The sequence below is a fragment of the Mytilus californianus genome, unplaced genomic scaffold (assembly GCF_021869535.1).
Source record: "Mytilus californianus isolate M0D057914Y unplaced genomic scaffold, xbMytCali1.0.p SCAF_21, whole genome shotgun sequence".
Lineage (NCBI taxonomy): Eukaryota > Metazoa > Mollusca > Bivalvia > Mytilida > Mytilidae > Mytilus > Mytilus californianus.
Window position 1 is genome coordinate 5,782,776 of NW_026262670.1, and position 22,517 is coordinate 5,805,292.

Sequence of the window (22,517 nt, forward strand, 5' to 3'; positions counted from 1 at the left end):
CTTTACATGAGTGAGATACATTAATTAATTTGAAATAATTTCCGATGTATTGTAACAGCAAATGTTTATAACACAGTATCCGTATTTTCATTTCGGTACTGGCTACCGTGATGGTGATACTCTCGAGGACTTACAGCCCACCAGCAGACGTATCGACAAAGTGGTAGTAATAACAATAACTTTCGACAATAAATGTCTCTTCAGTGATGCTTGAGGCCATAAAATTAATACATCCAAACAAATTAAAAACTCCAAGAGTTAATGACAAAAAATGGACAAAAATGACAGGTTAGAACAGTTTGGAGCTGGGACAGCAGTAATCTTCCCATAGCACTTGAATTCATGAATGGTTGTCGGTGTTTGTGTAGCACAATCTTTAGTTTGCTATGTTTATTTTCTGTGTTCTGTTATTTTTGTGTTCGACTTAGTTTTTTTGGTCATGATAACACATTTTGTATCCTTTCACCCATTAGGAATTACTGAGTTTATATTGAAAAGGACCACATCTTATTTTGTATAATTTTGATTTCAAATTGACAGAATAATACGTGTTTTTGTCAACATTAAAAGTAATATTATATAATCCCTCAAAAACATTTGCAGAATGTTAAATTCAATTTATATTTATTCTTTTCCATCTCTTCCATCTTTCCAAAATCTAATATGTGCATCTGTGATAAAATATATCTTCGTTAAAAAATTGTAACAGCTGAATCAATTACTCCAAACAATATTTTGTTTTGTCGATATGAACATTGTTTTGTAAGGATTTTTCGAATGTAATTACCTCACTTTAATTGCATTATGGTTTCAATTTTGAAGCGTCTTTAAAATCATACCGTATAACAATTCAATTTCCGTTGTTAATCTTAGGAGTTAATTTCTGACAGCAATTTCATTTAGAGTGTTAAAAGACAAAACCTTTTTGCGATGCACATAGCTTTTTTCATATTATGACTCTGCAGAAAAAAGGAAACCATTTAGTTTGTTCAATCTATTGATGAGGTAATTTAAGTTAGTTACAACTAAAACAGATGTACTAGTAGTGCCTAAACAACATAGGTAAAATCATAACCCTTTTGTTCACAAAAATTTGAAAAGATATGGGAGTAAAATATCACTATTTACTAATTCCTGCAGGCGGAATCCTACTTCCGCAATAGTCACGTTTTTAATAGAAAGTTTTACATGTTATGTTTTTGTATCAATGAAAAAAAGATAATTTTATAATAAATACTAACTAAATTCAAATGAAAGATATCTTTTTCTTTTCTTTTCTGTGTCATTGTATTTGTTTCATTGTAGAATAACTTGCGTATTCGTCATTGAGACCCCCCCTTCCACCTCCCAAAAAAAAAAACTCAAACTAAAAACAAATAGATAAACCAAACGGATATAGTAAACTATTTTTTTTTAATAATCAATATTGTCCCTCAATGAAATCTTAACGTCATCACAAACACGTACTAATCTCACCAATTTAACAATAAAAAGCCATCAATGGAAAAAAAATTGGAACATAAACACCAATGAAAGATGCATAAAAATATCGTCTATTTTATCGAAAAACAAAAACGTTTTTCTTTATGAAAAATGATTTTTTTCTTAAGTATTAAAAAATTCTGCTTTCTGCATTCGTGAAAAACTGTTGAAGTCAGTGACAACAGTGGTTTATCTATGTTTAAATCAGGACAAAATCTCTGAGGATATTGAATCATCAACCGCCATACAATCTACGCCAAGTCAAAATATTATAAAAAAGGAAAAATACAAAATCGATCAGTAGACAGATTAGATGCCCCTTCTTGTATTTCAGGATCTTAAATCCAGAAAACATTACCTATTTAAGTTAAGGCACACGCTTATTGTATCTGTCACGAAAGTCTCAAATGTAACTGTAAATAAAAAATTAAGGAGATGTGGTATGATTGCCAATGAGACAACTATCCACCACAGTCCAAATGTAGTGGATGTAGCAATTAAAAAAAAACCGTACGGCCTTCAACATAGAGAAAATCCCAAACCGTATTGTCGGCTATAAAAGGCCCTGACATGAAATATATGAAACAATTCAATTGAGAAAACTAACGGCCTAATTTATATCAAAACAATTTAGGAAAAACTAATATGATAGATATGAACCAACGACAAGACTGAACTACAGGCTCCGGACTTGGGATAGGCCAATATAGAATGAGATGGGATTAAAAATGTTGACGGCGCCAATCCTCCCCCTTAATTATCTGGGACAGTTTTCATTTTGTAAAACATAATAACAAACTATAAAAATCAGTTGAAAAGGGCGTAACTCATCAGATCAATACAAAGCAGAAAACATCTAATAAAAACACAGACCAGACGTGACAGGGTATTTATACATCCCTATAAACAAGAGAGACACAAAGTACAGATATGAGTGTACACGCAGGTATTGACAGCTTGTTCAAAGCCAATAACAACTAATTAAAAAATCATGATTTTAAGACTAAAATATCAACCAGTACACATTAACCATCCAATTTATTTAGGGCAAAGGCGTCATTAACAGTCAGAGAAAACACGACTTTCTGTAATGCCAAACTATTGGTATCGACAGATTGTAGTACCGTCAATGTGCATATGTAGATAATAACAATATTTAATTTACTGATAACAAAATATTTATACCAATAAAAACAATATTCAAAGATCTAATTACAGTGTTGAAATGGTAACCTTTTAGGATAAGGTTAAGGTTGTCTAAAGGAATGATAAAATTATCCGGATCGTATGTAAATTTACGGGCTCGATAAACATCATCACAGTTAAAATTAGGATGTGCTGTTTTGTTTGAAATAAGAAATTTATGGAGGAATTTAGTAAAGATTTTAAGTAATTTGTGGTAACGAAATCTCTGACATTATTTTTTACCAGTAATGCATAGATTACGCACATTGAAACCCAGTACATCACTACAGACACGTGCATAACGAACGATTTTAAGACATTGCCAAAAAGAACATCTATGTCCAAAAGGGGATAATTAACAATAGGGAAAGAAAAATAGTCCCTGAGATAATATAAACGTCACAAAAAATACGTCACGTTTTGTGGCGTTGATGCATTCGTGTGACGCACAGTTTATAATTCGTTTGTGGTGTCCTAGTGTACTTTAGTAAATTCATGGGAGGTGTTATTCTGTGGTTTACATGTTGTAATGTACTATCATATTATTTATTTATGTGTTTCTCTGTCCTGGGTGTTCTTGCGTTTATTTGTAATGTATTCCTGTCACGTAATGTTCTCATTTTAGCGGGATGTTTAACATTGCCATATAAGCGGGAAGTTCTGCTAGCCATAAAACGAAGGTCAACCAACCATTTTGTTTTTAAAATATCCTATTCCAAGTCAGGAATATGGCAGTTGTTATCAAATAGTCCGCTTGCATGTATGTTGGTGTTTGTTTTTGTAGCAGTTCAGTGTTTCTGTTGTTCTGTTGTTTTCCTTTATAGTTGATGTGTTTTCCTCGGTTTTAGTTAATACCCGGATTTGTTTTCGCTTAATCGATTGATGACTATTGATCAGCGGTATACTACTGTTGCCTTTATTTGTAGTAAAATTTCGTGTAGGGTTTCTCGTGTAAAACTGATATAACTAAATCTAGAAAAAACTTGATGCAGTTGTTCTCTCATAAAAAACCCTCATCAAATATATCCGACTTATAATTAAGTACACCAGGAACCGTTCCAATATAACCATTGTGGATTAGTTTGTGCACAAAAAGCATATACTATAATAGTAAACTCAATGTAGATATCAGGATTAAAATTTTGTAGGCAAAACGCGAGTTTCGTATACAAAAGACTTATAAGTACGAAGTTGAAGAGCATTGAAGACCCAAAACTCCGAAAGGTTTTGCCAAATACAGCTAATGTAATATACTACTGCGGTAGAAAATCCTTTACATTCAGCAGTACTTTTGGAAATCATAGTTCAATTTGAACAATGAAATAATTTTAATTCGACTGTTTGCAGTTGTTTTTGTATACATATGATATCCTTTTTCGATGAACATCTACATGATAGGCAAAAGTTTTCTTAAACTGATAATATAAAAATAGTAAGTTTCTACTGACCAAAGAGTCATTCTATCTGTCAAACAGTAAAGTTGAAATAAAAAACGTTTGTGTTCTTTCTTTTTATTTTGCTCATTCGTAATAGTATTTATAGAACCAATTCAAGATTGCAAAATAGAACGAATAAAGGAAAAAGCCGATCGCTTATTTTCAACATTGCTTTTTTATCATTTCACTGAATAATTGAAAGATATTGATTTGTTTCCTGGCATCTTTTCTATCGACCTTGCAATAAAGGATACCAAACACATTTTTGTCAGAATTCAAACATGCTATTATAACCGTAAGCACAAGGTTAGATAAACGACAAAGTACGGAACGGATTACATCTCACATATAAATTGGTAATAATTTCGTATCATTGCACTAATTCGGTAAAAACTAAATGATATATTCATTAGTAATTGCATTTTAGTTTATTACAATTTTGATCTTAATATCATCGGAGAGGTCTGAAACTGAAAAGGTTCAGTCATGTTAAGCGTTTCAGTTCAGATATTGTCTTGTCGCAGTCAATCCAATACTTTTCGGTAACCTTTAACGTGCTTAAGATAGCTCAGTACTTTTTGGCTTTCAACTGGTAATTGACAACTACTAAACAGTCTTAATATAGATTGACCATATTGAAAAGATCTGCAAACAAATTGTTTTCCAGAAGAGAGGCGAAATGTACCAAACGAACATTCAAACTCAATAGTCGAAAATGAACTGACAATACCGTGGCATACAGTACTGACTATTTACATGTTTTAAAATGTCCATACGTTGACTAAAAGACTTAACATGACTAAATAATTAATTGGTCAGTCGTTTTTAGAGCTGTTCCAATCAAAATGTTCGTTTCAATTCAAAATTGGTTTACTTTTATAAAGAGAGGGGCGAAAGGTATTAGAGGGACAGTCAAACTTACAGATCGAAAACAAACCGACAACGCCGTGGCTAAAAAATAAAAAGACAAACAGACAAATAATAGTACACAAGACACAACTTAAAAAACTAAAGACTAAGCAACACGAACCCCACCAAAAACTGGGGGTGATCTCAGGTGCTCCGGAAGGGTAAGCAGATCCTGCTCCACATTGAAAAAAAAAACAAGTAGCAAATGTTTTGATACCGGTATGATTCAAATAATTTTGAAATTGTTAGAAACTACGGTTTCAACTTCCTCAGGCAAAGTTGACTTAGATGGATTTGGCTATTTTCTTGGGACCTTTTTGGTTAGTTAGCTCTTCAACTGTCAAGGTTCTTATACATCCTTGGCTTTAAAATATTCGGCTTTGAGCGTTTCTGATGAAAGTAAATCCAGAAAAGCGCTTCGGATGCATCAAATTACAACGTGTTGTTTTCATTTTTTTCTACAGTTCTCTGTGAAGTCGTAGTTCAAAGTTTTTGAATAGTATCTAATTTCTATTTCAACTCATACAGCCTGACCTTAGATAATTTTTGCTGTTATTTTAAGATTATAATGTTTTAAGCTCTTTGTTCCAGAAGATACTTTAGAAAATAACCATGAAGTCAAGCACATTTCTTAAATTACATAAATTATATCATTGAATATAATTACAAGATCATGTGTTATGATTGCAAATTAGACAACAATCTATAAGAAAAAACAGGATAAAGTTTTCAATTGAAGGTAAAAAATGAAAGCGTGAAGAATGTAGTATAACAGCAGATAAAACAAGTACAATTATTACCTAATGATGCAAAATTAGGATACAGGACTAAAATTATCTCCATAAGTAATACCATTTAGTAAATGGACAACTATACGATATTGTGGTACTCTATCGACGTAAAATCCTATCCGTGTTAATCTACTGAGGCATCAGGTCTTAAATGTTGTTATTTTTTCTGTACATGATTTAACGACCTCAGTTATCAAAGAATCCAATTTAATCATATTCTTTGTCATAAACACCCGATGAAATCTAGATATGACCTTCTTTCTTCTGATTTCAATATCATCTGAAAAGTTTATTCTTAAGTGCAGCTGCCATTTTTTTACCCGTTAACGGGCAATTCAAAAATGAAAACATGAAGCAATTACTTTTGACGTTCTGTTTTCCTTTTAGCTGTCAAGGTTTAGTTTAAAACCAATTGACAAGTATACAATTGAAGGGTTTCCCTTTCAGCTGTCAAGGTTTGGTTTAATACCGATTGACAAGTATACAAATGAAGGGTTTCCCTTTCAGCTGTCAAGGATTGGTTTAATACCGATTGACAAGTATACAAATGAAGGAAGATGATCAATTCAGTATCTTTAGGAAAAGTGAATCTTCATTTGTAAAAGTTATTCATTAAATACTCTTGCAATGAGAGTTATTTAGAACTAATTAAAAATATATTAGATGTAACATTAATGCAAGAAAATAATAATAAAAAAAAAAGATTCTCAGAATTGAACAAGTCCAGGGAATATAAAATGTCATTATATCACTATAATTGTTTTTGAAAGTTTATTTATTCTCATAGAATTAATTTGAAATGGAAAACGAAACAAAATCTTGTATTTTAACCAAAACCATTTTGATGGTATTGCGATTTACTTATATTACGTTTTATTATTTTATTATTTCAAAAAAAGTTCATCGGAAGGTACCAAGACCTTGTTGATAAATATTCCGTATCAACTTAACAAATAATAGACGATGGTCTTGAAGTATAGATTCTGCGTACTGACGTTGTTTATCATCTTAATAACGTGTTATAGTCTTCTTTTATTTGTCTTTATTATATTACTTTTAGTGTTAAGTCTGTTTTTTTGAGATAACCATTTGATCTGACTCTGTACTTATGTATCCCGTCATACTTTGAACGACAAAACTATTTTATTTATTAATATTACTTTTACTGTTAGTCTGTTTTTTGTGATATCCATTTTACGTGACTCTGTACTTAAGTATCTCGTCATACTTTGAATGACAAAATTAGTTTATTTCTACCTGTGCGAATTTCAAACGCGCGATTTTACGCCAGTACTTAAAACCTTCCATCCTTTATGGGTGGATTTTACATAGATAAATATAAAATCGTATAATATGAACAAAATAAGGATGTTAAATTTGATGGATGCCTTTTCGTGCTTCTTCGTTACATTTGTTTGTTTTTATAGTGATTAAGATGATAACACAATGTTGACTGCTGTACCCCTATTTTTGACATTTTTACCTATTGTGTTTGTTTGTTTAGTTCACACATCGTTGTCAATATAATGGAATTTGATGCGACTGTCATACAAGTGAGAGGTTTAGCTAGCTATAAAACCAGGTTCAATCCACCATTTTCTACATAAGAAAATGCCTGTACCAAGTCAGGAATATAACAGTTGTTATCCATTCGTTTGATGTGTTTGAGCTTTTGATTTTGCCATCTGATTAGGGACTTTCCTTTTGGAATTTTCCTTGGAGTTCAGTATTTTTGTGATTTTACTTTTTATGGCAAAATTGAAAAAGACATTTAAAATATAACTCATTAAATATGTTAAAGATAACAGGCTAATAATTTTCCTTACGCCAGGCGCGCGTTTTGTCTACAAAATCCTCATTAGTGACGATCGAATCAAAATGTTAATAGGTTTTATCATAAAAAGTACGAAGTTGAAGAGAATGAAGGACCGGAAATTCGAAAAGGTTTTGGCAATATTCCCTAAATAAAATACACATAAACTCAATGTACTGTGTATCTGTTCATTGGTTTTGAGTAAAGTTCAGAGACGTCAAACAGCTTTTGGCAAAGTGATTTCACATGTTGAATTAACAAACGGAACTACATTTTCTGTGTTTATTAACGTCAGCAATGACTTGAAATCAATGCCTTTTATATATTTTTCATTTTCTGAAACATTATACATTTGTCACTGTATGACCTTTAATAATGATCAAAACTAGTCTGAAGACTGTATGTTGGATAAGATTTGTCTTTGGATTGCTGTTTCATTTACATATACCTCACCGTTTTTGTTTTCATAATATAATGTACTTAATTTGTCACATGTATCAATTTGATGAAATAAAAATCGGTCTTCCTAAACCTACTGCCAATGCAGACTCAGGGACTCCCAGACGGAATTATTAATCGGCAATTGGTACTCCACCACCAGCGATACCGACACAGTTGCTTCAAACTTGCAAAGTAATACGAATAACAATCCACTATCAGCATGCCATATCTTCTCTAATTGTCTTATTGTTTCATAATAAAATCTCATCAAAGACACAAGGCTTATAATTGTGTACGCCAGTCGTGCGTTTCTTCTAAATAAGACTCATAAGTAGTGGCTGAATCAAAACAGTTGGTCCATATGATATACGAAGTTTAAAAGCATATACAAAAAAAATTACGGCGAAGGTTATCTATATCTAGGGTAGAATAACCATAGTGTTTCGAATAATTTGAACATTTCATAACAATAAATATACAGACCAAATGGTTGTAAAAACTCATCAAATATACCACGGTTATTATTTGGTACACCAGAAAACACGCATTTTGAAACTTTTTTAACTACCATCTTCCTTGAGTGCAGGAGGTCGTGGGTTCGAATTCCGGCCGGGTCAAACCAAAGACTTGAAAATTGGTATTTGCTGCTTCTGCGCTAAGCACGCAGCATTTAGGAGTAAGAGCAAAGACTGGTTGGCTCGGAGTCATAATAATGTGTCCGGATAAGGTAATATGTCTCCCTGTGAACTGTAACCGTGTGAACTAGCACGTTAAAATTCTGGTTCAGCGTGTCGGTCTAGGATAAGCAGGGTTGATATTCAAATTACATTAATATGTTCTCGTCCTGGATATGCATATTAATTTGCCGCTGGACGTTAAGCAGCCATCCATCATTATCATCATCACCATTTGAAGTAAGGTGTTGGGGTCATGATAATTTTCAATGCGTTATTTCTTTTACGGTAGACATTACTTATTCAATGTATTTTGTCATTGATTTGCTGTTGAATGGTCTAAACAATTCAGACAAGAGAACAAAGTTTAACAGCAATTTGATATACTTGTCAAACAACAAAAAATGTTATGGAAACACAATTTACGTTAAACATTTACTTTATAAACGATTAAGAAACATTATGTTCTGACTTAGCTAATTGTTTATCCCTAAGAGTTGTATATTGATCGTTTTTCTAATCTATATTTTATCGCAGGAGTAGTGCTGAAAACATTGATTCAACTGTTCAGACAATAAAAAGTATTTAAGACAGGTTCCGACAAAGAACAATATATCTAACCGTTAGCATCTAAATATAAAAATGTAATAGTTTTTATTTATTTATCATTTTTTTATTCTAATAGATATAATGTATCCCTGCTGAGACAATGTTAACAACACACACACACACATATATATATACACATACACACACAATTAAATATCACCTTTCCGTAGCTGTTAATAATACAATTGAAAGGTTCACACGAATATAACATGGAAGTAAATGTAATATTTTGTTTGAATATGAAAATAATTTTCGAAAAGTATTAATGAAAGATAAATAAGACCAATAAGGTAGAAGTCCGCCAATACAAAATCCAAAATATTATCCGCAAAAAAATAATAAAAAAAAACCAAACACAAAAAACAACAAGAGAGAATACTGTATCTATGAACGATCCTCACATGTTTATTGAATTGTGAACAAGAATATACGCCGTTTAACTTTAATAAATCCTACTTTGAGCTTTTTTTAGATGAAATATTGGAGCATAATATGAAAATGTTTCATAAAATAAAATTATTGGGATTGAACTCTCCGACAACAACATCTCACTAAAATATTCGTATTACATACTCTCTCACAAAAGTATGAGTGTTTTAAAATCTCTTACAAAAAAGTCGCGTTTCAAACTCTCTCTCAAAAGTAAAGATGTTTAAAACCCTTCTACATAAAAGGTGTTCCAAACCCTTCGACAGAAATATAGATGCTTAAAACGTTCCCACACAAAATAAAGGTCATTTAAAATCAATCTCCAACAAACAATAGGTGTTTCAAACTTGCTTCCCCCAGATATTTCAAAATTTCCAAAAAAATGATAGTTGTTCCGAAACGCTTCAACAAAATATAAAAAAAGCATAAAGTGTTTCAGACTAGCAAACAAACCATAGATGTTCCAAAACCTTCCACAAAGGTAGGAGTTCAAAACCATTTCACGAAAATAAAGGTGTTTCAAAATCTCCTAAAAAAATATAGGTGTTCCAAACTGTCCCACAAAAATAAAGGTGTCAAAGCTTTAAACCAAAATATGGGTGCTCTAAACCCATTAAAAAATATTGCTTCAAGTTCCTACCGAAAAATATAAGTGTTTCAAATTCTCGAACTCAATTAAAGGTTTTCAAAACTCTTAAAGAAAACAATTTAAGTATTGAAATTTTCACATTATTTGCAGGTGTTTCAAACTAGCACAAACTAGATGTTCCAAACTATCTCAAAACATATAGATCTCCCAAACTCTATCACAAAAATGAAGGTGCTCCAATCTCTTCTACAAAAATATTGGTGATTAAAACTCTCCCACACATATATAGGTATTCCGAATTCTCTCAAAATGATATATGTGTTTCAAATTCTCCCACGAAAATAAAATTGGTCAAAACTGTCCAAAAAATAAAGGTGTTATAAACTCTCTCGCATAATATAAGCGTTTCAAATTTGCCCACAAAGTTACAGGTGTTTTTTAAATGTCCTACAAAAATGTTAGTGTTTCAAAACTCTTTCACAAAAGTACTGTTGCTCCTACTCTCTCACAAAAATACAAGTGTTCCAATCTCTTCTTAAAATATTTGTGTCAAACTTTCCTCTATAAATAGATATTTCAAATTCTTTCACAAAAATATAAGTGTGCAAAGTTTTCAACAAAAATAAAGGGGTTCTAAACTGCACTTCTAAAATAAAGTTGTTTCAAACTCCTTACCAATAATACAGATAAAATTTTGAATGGAAATGGGGAATATGTCAAAGAGACAACAACCCGACCAAAGAGCAGATTACAGCCGAAGGCCACCAATGGGTCAGCAACGCAGCGAGAAAATCCCGCACCCGGAGGCGGGCTTCAGATGGCCCCTAAATGAAATTGTGTACTGGTTCAGTGAATATGGACGTCACACTAAACTCTAAAACATATAAAAGAACTAAAATTAAAAAACACTTACAAGACTAACAAAGGCCAGAGGCTCCTGACTTGGGACAGGCGCAAAAATGCGACGGGGTTTAACATGTTTTGTGAGATCTCAACCCTCCCCCTATACCTCTAGCCAATGTAGAATAAACAAACACATAGCAATATGCACAGTAAAACTCAGTTTAAAAGAAGTCCGAGTCCGATGTCAGAATAGGTATCAAAAGAAACTAAGCAAAATGACAATGATGCATAAATTAACAAAGGACTACTAGCAGTTACTGACATGCCAGCTCCAGACCTCAGTTAAACTGATTGAAAGATTATGTCTTCATCATATGAAAATCAGGTCCAATCCCTCCCGTAAGGGGTTAAGTATCATACCATCATAAAATATATGAGAAGAACATAACCCGTATCATGCCAACAATTGGTTTTAGAATAAATGTGTTTATTTCCGATGCAAAGACCCTATGAGTGAATCAATATTAATACCAAAATATGCCATCTTTCATGATCTGACAACAGTATCGTAACTATATCCCTTCTGAATAAGTCTGTTTAAAGGATTGGATAGATTTTGAGGTTAATGTCGACATTTTGTGTTTTGTATAAAATATTACAATAAAAGATTGGATGTGAAATACCTGAACGTATAGGATGTCTGCATGTTGATTTATATATACGAATGATGTCCTGGTACCGATGGTAAAATTTAGTAAATGTTTTGACTAGTTTGTGATATCGAAAACCCTGGCGTAATAATTTTTCAGTAATACAGAGATTACTTTACTTGAAAACAAATACGTTGTTACATACACTAGCGAATCGAAAAAGTTGAGATATATAAACACCATAAGATGGTGACAAGGGAACGTCACCATCTAAAAATGGATAATTACCAATAAAAAAACGAAAAATCATCTCTTTTATCATAAACTTTGGTAGTAAGCCTCCCGTTAAATATATAAATATCAAGATCTAGGAAAGGGAAGTGTTCATTGTTAGTATTAGCTTTATTTAAAGTCAGTTCAGCAGGATAAATCTCTTTAGTGTACACACTGAAGTCGTCATTATTGAGAGCCAATATACCATCCAAATATCTAAAAGTGTTATTAAAATTTTTGTATCAGATGTTGTTTCGATGGGTCTTTGCTGATTTTAGTCATATATTGTAACTCGTAACAACACAGAAATAGGTCCGCAATAAGTGGTGCACAGTTAGTCCCAATTGGAACTCTGATAACTTGACGATATACAGAATCTCCATAGCTAACAAAAATGTTATCTAGTAAAAATTCAAAGGCAGTTACCGTATCAAAGGAGGTCCAATTGACATAGTTCTTCTGTTTGATGTTACTAAAAATTACCTAAAAGAGTTTGAACATATATATTCGTATTCTGACTTTTAAAATGGCCATTTAATTAGGTGTGTAAATTTTTTCTTAATAAGATTATGCGGCAAAGTGGTATATAGGGTAGAAAATCAAAACTTTGAACAGAATCGAAATCACCAAAATAAGCATGCAATTTATCAAGTACTTCCAGCGAATTTTTGACACTCCAAAAGTAATTAAATTCACTATTTTCAAAGGCTTTATTTGAACAATTTATTACCAGGTTTGTTATTGTACCAAGTGTACTAGTAAGTAGAATAGACAGTTTAGAAATGGGACAATGGCTTGAAGACGAAATAAATCTATATTTTGATACACAGATTACGTTTGTATTTGATATGGTTTAATATGTAATAAATATCACAAAAGGCTGAAATATTACGATTTATGGAGTATTTAGGCAATGAAATGCTGTAATCTGAACTAAAACTGGACACTTCATTTGAATGGACCAAAGCAATTCGGTCATGCATTCAGAAGCATATTCAAAATCTTCAATCTACTATAAACATACAGGTTTCTAACTCTTTCAAGAATCCCGAGGTTGCGAATGCTTTATTCACTTTACAAAACAGATGTGTTGTTGTGCTAGCAAACAAAAACCCAAACAATATTGTTTATTTATGCAAAATACCTTACTTTCAATGTCTCACTAAAGCACATGGAATTAACAGCAAACCAGTCTATCTCTACCTTGTTATTAACACAAAAAGGACGATAAAAATGTCCCGTGTAAAACTGGATACCTTAACTTCACAAAAATCCTAATAAAGAACGAAATTGCCGGGTCATCAAAATGTTCGACTAAACATCTTTTTCATGTTCTTACCACCATTCTTTCTACAGTAAAAGATGGCTATCGGCATATTGTGACGAGGTATCACCAACCAGTGATGTCCATCAGATGAACAATTCTAGAGATCTACTCCAAACCCTTCAATCAAAATCTTTACAATTTTGCAGTAATGTCAAACCATTTGAGTTTTATACGCTACACTACTTCATGTTTTCCGAATGATCATCTTAAAGATCGAATGCATCGTCTCTTTAAACAGACTTTCTTTTCTACAAAATGGGAAACGTAGATACAAATTCCTTATTTGGTACAGCAAACTCTTATAAAGAACCACATTGATTTAAACAACAAATAAACCGAAGAGGATATCATTAAAAAAAGTAATAGCGTTTTTGATTGACAGCTTGTTTGTTGCATTTGGAGATTACTTTTTCAGGAGTCAGTCGATATTACAATGGGTACGAATTGTGCAACACCTATGGTCGATTTTTTTTTGGTAGTGATATGAAGCAGAATTCTCACAAAATCCGATCAAAAACAAAAAGAAAAAAAAAAAATCTTGCAAAGTTCAAAATTTTACTTTCAGCTCGAGTAATGATGTTCTGTCGCCCAATAACCTACATTTCAAAATGAGTGCTTAGATCACAGTGAACTTGATATTAAGGATACTATTCAAAGTGGAAGGTCTTCTTCATATCTTGATCTGTTCTTCGATTTTGACACAGAAGGACGGCTACGAATTCGAATGCTCTATTAAGTCCAATAAAAGGTTCCATTTAAGAGCTCTCTAAATATAATATTAGGTGTTAAGAAGTATCTCCTAGTTGTTTAAATATATCTGCTATATTGGGGGAAATATCTCCAGGTTGGTTATGTATCTGCTATAGGGAGAAATATCATGAAGATGATTAGATATATCCAATATATTGGGTAAATATCTCTAAGTTGATTAGATGTATCTGCTATGTCGTGGGAATATATTTCAAAGTTAAAGAGATATATCTGATTTATGGGGTATATATCCTCAGGTTGATTAGACATATCTGCTATACTGGGGGAAGTATTTGCAAGTTGATTAGATATATCGTATACATGGGGTAAATATCCCAGGTTGATCAGATATATCTGCTCTACGGGTTAAATATCCCAAGTTGATTAGATATATCATCTGTATGGGGTACATATCTCCTAGTTGTGTAAATTTATCTGCTATGTTGGGGTAAATTTCCCCATAGTTGATTATATATCTGCTATATGGGATAAATTTCCCCAAGTTGTTTAGATTTATCTGATTTATTGGGTATATATCCGTAAGTTGATTAGACATATTTTCTACATGTTCTATATAGGGTAAATATCCCCAGATTGATTGATATATCAGCAATATAGGAGAAATATCTTCAAATTTACTAGATATATCTGCTGTATGGGGTAAATATCCCCAAATTTATTAGATATATCTGCTGTATGGGGTAAATATCCTGAAGTTGATTAGATATATCTGCTGTATGGGGTAAATATCCTGAAGTTGATTAGATATATCTGCTATATAGGGTAAATATCCCCGAGTTGATTAGATATAACTGCTGTATGGGGTATATTTCTCCAAGGTGATTAGATATATCTGCTGTATAGGATATATATCCCTAAGTTAAAAAGATAAATAATAATAAAATTAACGCAGGTAACTCAATCAACAAAAACCTTTTAATCTTCATTTAGACCTTCAAAAAATATTAATACAATTAGAAAAAGAAATATAAACAAATAAAATGCATAATAGATTTAAGATTTTAATAGATATAAGAAGATGTGGTATGAGTGCCAATGAGACAACTCTCCATCCAAGTCAAAATTTATAAAAGTAAACCATTATAGGTCACAGTACGGTCTTCAACACGGAGCCTTGGCTCACACCGAACAGTAAGCTATAAAGGGCCCCCAAAAATTACTAGTGTAAAACCATTCAAACGGGAAAACCAACGGTCTAATCTATATACAAAACCAGAAACGAGAAACACTTATGAACCACATCAACAAACGACAACTACTGAACATCAGATTCCTGACTTAGGACAGGTGCAAACAAATGCAGCGGGTTTAAACGTTTTAATGGTACCAAACCTTCACCTTTTTTCTGAAACAATAGTGTAACATCACAACATAGAAAGACACACTATAAAATATCAACTGAAATAGCGTAACTCAATCAAAGGACATATTAACACCATTGAACATACACTGAACAAATAAATTTGACCTATGACACAATGTAAATACAAAATAAATAAACTAAGGGAAGAATAATAAAAGTAACATGTTATATCGGTAAGAATGTTAAACAATTAAAGAAAAACAATATGCTCGAACAAAAATATCAGCCATTTGCAATAACTTTAAACACAGGTAAATGAAAATAATTTTGTTGTTAGGTATACGTGTACAGTACCAATAGAGAAAGGAAATATTTTCATAGTACGAAGTGAAAATCTATAGTTATACCAAACATTTATCAAAGCTGGTATATAGACCAGATATAACCCTAAGCAAATAAATTTGTAATGAGATTTTTCAAAAGACCATTTAATTAAATATGAAAACTTTTTCTTGATAAGATTGTGTGGAAGTGTAGTATAGAGAGTAGAAAAATCAGAACTGTCAACAGAATTAAAAGGACCATCAAAAGCATGTATTTTATCTAAAACCTCTAAAGAATTTTGAACACTCCAAAAATAATTAATACCATTATTTTCATAAGCTTTATTACAAAAGTTAATAACAAGTTCTTTGATAGTAGTAAGGGAGGTAGTTAGAAGCACTGATAGATTAGTAGTAGAACACTTACTAGATGCGGAGATGAAACGGAATTTAAATGGTTTTTTGTGCAATTTAGGTAACCAGTACATAGTAGGGACTTTCAAATGTTCGGAAGAGGCCTTAAGCTGGGTAGTGGCAGTGATATGCTTGTTTACAATTTGATTCTCTGTGGAGCGTACGGACCTGAATGTAGATGAATTTGTAATTTCGTTTTGGAGAACTTCCGTGTAGTATATGCGTCACACCACCACTACATTATTTGCTGCTTTGTCTGCCGGTACAAACACAAACCGCTTTGCGAGTACTTGGAGTTTATTTTTTATTCTGGGAATGGGAATATCATGGACCCTATTACTAATTTCAGAATTGTTTTCAAAATGAGATATACGAATATTAACAGTATTCATAATTTTATTCAAATAACTGTCTAGAGATTTTTTATCAGATTTTTCACGTTTACACCAATTTTTACAGTAGACAGACAGAGCGTCTTTAAAGATCTGACGACACTGTTTCCAATCTATTTTAGATGGAGGACGATATTTCGGTCCTTTCTTAAGAAAAGTTATGACCTCACGGTCTTCGACGATGTTGAGGTCTCCTGTAAGGACATGACCATAGGGAACATATCTAAAACTAGATGTTTCACAATCTCAAGTGGATGGAACATTATTTTCTATATTGACATCTGATGTAACTGACGTATAATTAAAAATCAAACTTCTGCTGGGTTTTTTATAAGAATACAAAATAATAGGTGGTTCTATATTATCAAAATATGGAGGTATTTGGCTTTGGATGGTAGAGTCATTGAATATACTAGATAAGTTAATAAAATCAATACCTCTATTTATATATTTTAATTTAAGAAAATGCCGTTTATGATTTTCAGGTTTATCGATACTAGGAAATAGCCTATGATGACAAAAGGCTGAATAATACGGGTGTATTCATACATTGGGCTAAAAAAAGAAATTGTATCACACTCCAGAAAAATAGCATATAATTTACTTATTGGTATCTGACCCAGTTTGCATAATACTTGATGTCTGCCATTATTTTTTATTAAAGATAACAGATCAGCAAGTGTATAATTTATACGATGTTTAATACGTTGATTACGGTTTTTGCGTTTGCCATGAGACCTTTTATTTCTAAGTCGTTTATCGACAATATTAATGACATCAATTAAAGTTTTAGTTATGTTCCCCTGTCCTAATATTTTGTCATTAAGACCGATAGGATAAGCTGTTTGAAGTCTTTTTATCCAAAATAATTCGCGAACTTCACGTGATTTTTCAAATTGCTTGTGTGATTCTCCTGGTTGTTTCTGAACGGTTTCAAGTGGTTGAAAGGAGTAGGTCCGGTAAGGGCCGATTTTGGCCTCAAATTTCAGACTCATCTGATGAAAGATTTTGGTCACTTTTTAAACACTTAAGTGTCTACTTCAGTCGATTCAATTACTTTATGTGATAGATTTGAACTGATTTTATCATTAAAGACGCTCAGATTCAAGCTTAAATATGAAAAATCTATCAAATATGCCATAATATGTCACTTTTCAGATGGTTTTTGTCAAAAATGAAAGTGGCCGCATCCGTGTTCACTCTCAACCTTTATATATGTTATGTATTATAATCAAATACAAATTGCGTTTAAATATTAAGAATGAACACAAATGCGGCCACTTCCATTTAAGACGGAAACCGTCTAAAATTTTACTCAAATGCTAAAATTGTGAAGATTTCAGTAATTTAGCATGACTTAATGATGCTAGTACCCTATATATATATGCATTGTGTTGTCAAAAACTGCCCATATTTATGTAGCAGAAGTATTCTACTTTCCAATAAATAGCTAAAAGTTTACATTTTAACAATTTGGTAAAACTGCTATATTTTGGGGCCAAAAAGGGTTCTTACTGGACCTACTCCTTTAATAAAATTTAGATTGTGATTATGTTTATCTGAATGTTGATATATCAAACTTTTGAATTTTTAGGTAAACACATTTTATTCATTAAGATATAAAAAGGATTGAGCAACAGGCACAGTCTATAAAGCTCTCTCCATAAAATGCATAATACATAATACAGTTAACTATATGAAACACCTTAAATATTGAATAAGCACATATGCATTCAATTGAAAAGAAATACATTAGATTCAGGTATTTTCATTCTGTACAGTTAAAAACATAGTTTGAACATTTGATCTTAAATGTATCTAAATTATTTATTTCCTTAATATTATTTGGCAAATTATTGCAAGTAATAAGACCAGAATATTTAAATGTTCTTTTAAAAAAATCAAAATGAGGTCTTGGTACATGAAGAAGTTCTGAGCGAATACTTATAAAGATCAGTACAAGCAGTAAATTTATTATATAGATAATATGGTGTTAGACCATTCATACATTTAAACATTAAGACAGCTTGAAAATATTGTATCCTTGTAAATATAGTCATCCATTCAAGCTCTTTAAGCATTAAAGTTGATCAAAAGAAACAGATAAAACTAATCTTGCAGCACTTTTTTGGAGCTTATGAATCATTTCCAGATTACAAGTTGTGGTAAGACCCAATATTGTACAACAGTAGTCAATAATGGGTAATATATAGCTGTTAATAAAAAACAAGAATACGACCCTATAATGGTAAATAACGTTTCAACCATTTTAACAGGTATACTCTGATTGGAATAATTTCACATATTTTATTAATTTGATTGACCATGACAATTTTTTTTATCAATATGGATTCGAAGAAGTTTTTCAACTTTTACATTATCAAAAGCGACATTATCTTGTGATAAAACACATACACATTCATTGCAGCTTTCAAGTTTTCTGTCTGATCCAACAAGCATATAAAGTTGAATAAAGATATTAGCAATATGGGGTAAATATCCCCCAAGTTGATTAGATACATTTTATATATTTGGTGAATATCACCACGTTGATTAGATATATCTGTTATATGGGGTAAATATTCCAACGTTTATTATATATATTTGTTATTTGGGTAAAATATCTTGAAGTTGATTAGATATATTAGCTACATGGGATAAACATCCCCAAGTTGACAAGTGTAGCCGTTTAAATAAAACCAATAGTTCTAATAATTTATTTTCTTGAAATTATTTGTATTATCTTCTATACAGAAATGTAAAAAAAAAAACTACAAATGAGAGAGTAAATAACAAAGGAGAAACAAAACGTATAGGTAAAAAAAAATCACTCACGCCATGACAAAAATCGAAAACACTTACAATAGAATAAACAAAACTCTGCAGAAACAATAGACTGAGCAATTCGCATCCTTCCAAAAATTGGTTTGTGATCAGGTGAAAGGGTAAGCATAACCTGCGCCACATGTGGCATCTCATTGTAAGTGCAAAGTCGATATTAAGTCTCATTCGGAAATGTTACAATCAAGTCAAAGATTACGAGAGAACAGCTACGACAATTGAAACATGTTTGTGGTAATCTTTTACACAGCTATGTCAAAATGGCATTGTCAGTTTATTTGAACCAATTCATGATGTTGCGTATTTTGTGTGTTTTTCTTTTCGTCGTTTTCCGTATTTTGCAAAGGCATTGTCAGTTTATTTGGAATTGTGAGTTTGAATATCCCTTTAGTATCTTTCGCCTCTTTTTTTAACTCTCAATTTTACCACTTGGGATCCTTGGTTCAGTAGCCCATTGTAAGCAGCAACGCTCTATCAAATAAATCATGATAGAAAACGTAGGCTCTGGAATATTGTATTAGTAAGGATACATATATACAAGTCTTTGTAAAATCTTAAATCTTAAACTATATTTCCTAGTTGCGATTTAAAAATTCTAACTACTTTATAAAAACGTTACATTTACATTATTTATAACAATTAATAAAGTAGTTTTATATCTTTTTTCATTAGGTTAATGTAGACCTAGAAATATTAGATAACATCAAATCAGTAATTTTTTCGAAATAAATAGATTAAATCCTTCCGAAATTGTACTTACATGACTATAAATACGCATTTAACAGGTACATGCGATGAAACTATTGTTTATGTCAATATGAATTGTTCCATTGAAAAAGATCATTTATATATAAGAATTCATTTTTAATATTCAAATCATTCACTACATAATATACAATTTGGAAAGATATGATCTTTTCCTTAGTTAAGGGAATACATACATTGAGGGAAATGTATAATAAGTTTTTTTCTTACGGAAAGCCTTTGTTCTTTGAGTTACTGGACTGTTGATACCTTCAGGGACAAATCGTCCACCAGCTGTGGTAATTTTTATATTATACGATTGGTATCAGTAATCGTTTATTCTACTGCTGTCCTTTGTGATATTTAAAAATCAAAAACGTCCGTCCCTTTGTGTTGCTCAGTCTTTTGTTTTCTAAGTAGTGTTTTGTGTACAGTTGTTTGTCTTTTGGTTTTGTCTTTTTATTGCCATAGCGTTGTCAGTTTAATTTCGACTTAGGAGTTTGAATGCCCCTTTGGTGTCTTTCGCCTCTCTTTTAAAACAGTGATTGATTTGCTATACTATTTTATTTTATTAGAGCACAGTTCATTATTTGATATTATTTATGATAGGAAGTATTGATCCGTAAAACTATCCTTCTTTAACATAAAAAGTATAACAAATATACCGAATAAAATAAAACGTCATCAAACAACGGAACGATTGTAAAACAACTTTCGTATTCCTGACATGGTGCAGGCATTTCCCGAAGAAAATATTGGGTTAAACCTGGTTTTAATAGCTATTTAAACTTTCAACTTGTATGACAGTTATTATAGGTAACATGTTTAAGAAAAATCTGTTTTTATAGTATTGGCCAAATTGTGTTGGGATAATCTTAGCTACGACAGTGTTATATTTTTCAATAATTTTAAATATTCCGTAAAATAAAAATACTATTCAACGCTACATATTGCTGTTGATATTACTTTGATGATAAAAATGCAAATCTACCTAAAATAAGCTGTGTCTGTAGGAGCAGGAATTCAAATTCCTTAATAATTTCTAAATATATAAAAAAAGACAGAAAAGAAAAACCAAGGGACAATAACAAATATTGAGTTCAAAAATAAAGACCACAAAAGTTAAGAAATTTACCTGTGATAAAGTACACGTCACAAAAAATACGTCACTTTTTGTGGCATTGATACATTCGTGTGATGCACAGTTTATAATTGGTTTGTGGTGTCCTTGTGTGCTGTCGTGGATTCATGGTAGGAGTTCGTTGTTATTCTGTGGTTTACATGTTGAAATGTACTATTATATTATTTATATATGTGTTTCTCTGTCCTGAGTGTTCTTGCGTTTATTTGTAATGTATTCTTGTCACATAATGTTGTCATTTTAGCGGTATTTGTTAACATTGCCATTAATTCAAATAACAATAACTGTATGGCAACTGATTCCTATAACAAAAACTTTATAACAACTAATTCCAATAACAAGAACTTTATAACAACTGATTCCAATAATAATCATGTATAAATTAACGAAAATAACAAAATGATTCGTTGCATTTAAAAACTGTAGGGTAGTGAAAGCTCTTCATTATTTGAATTATAATTTATAATAAATGCAGCAATCATGCAGTTATAGAGATGAAATGTTTTGTTAAGGTATATATCAAAAGTAAAATAACAAACAAACCGAACTCCAAGAAAAATTTAAAATGGAAATTCCCTTATCATTATGTCAAAATCAAAAGCTCAAACACATCAAACTAATGGAAAACAACTGTCATATTCCTGACTTGGTACGGGCATTTCCTTATGTAGAAAATGGTCGATTAAACCTAGTTTTATAGCTTGCTAAACCTCTCACTTGTAAGGCAGTCGCATAACATTCAATTATATTGACAACAACATGTGAGCAAACAAAACAGATATGATAGGTAAAAATGTCAAAAATTGGGGTGCAGCAGTCAACATTGTGTAACTATCTTAATCACTATAAAACAAACAACTATGTCAACAAAGGAAAACAAAATGGCATATAGACACTCTATAGACAAAGCACATAAACAAAAATGAAAAACAAGAATACAAAAAATGACCATAGCACAACAACACAATGGCGGGATGTATAAATACCAATCCAAGGCAGAAGGATATCACCAAAAATGGAATAAACGGCTAATATATACAAAGCCAATAAAAAGAACTCGTACCTAAGATGATTAACAATTTCAGCACCTAGAATCTTTACTTCAAGACTATCGGTATTTTTTGCGAAGTTCATACG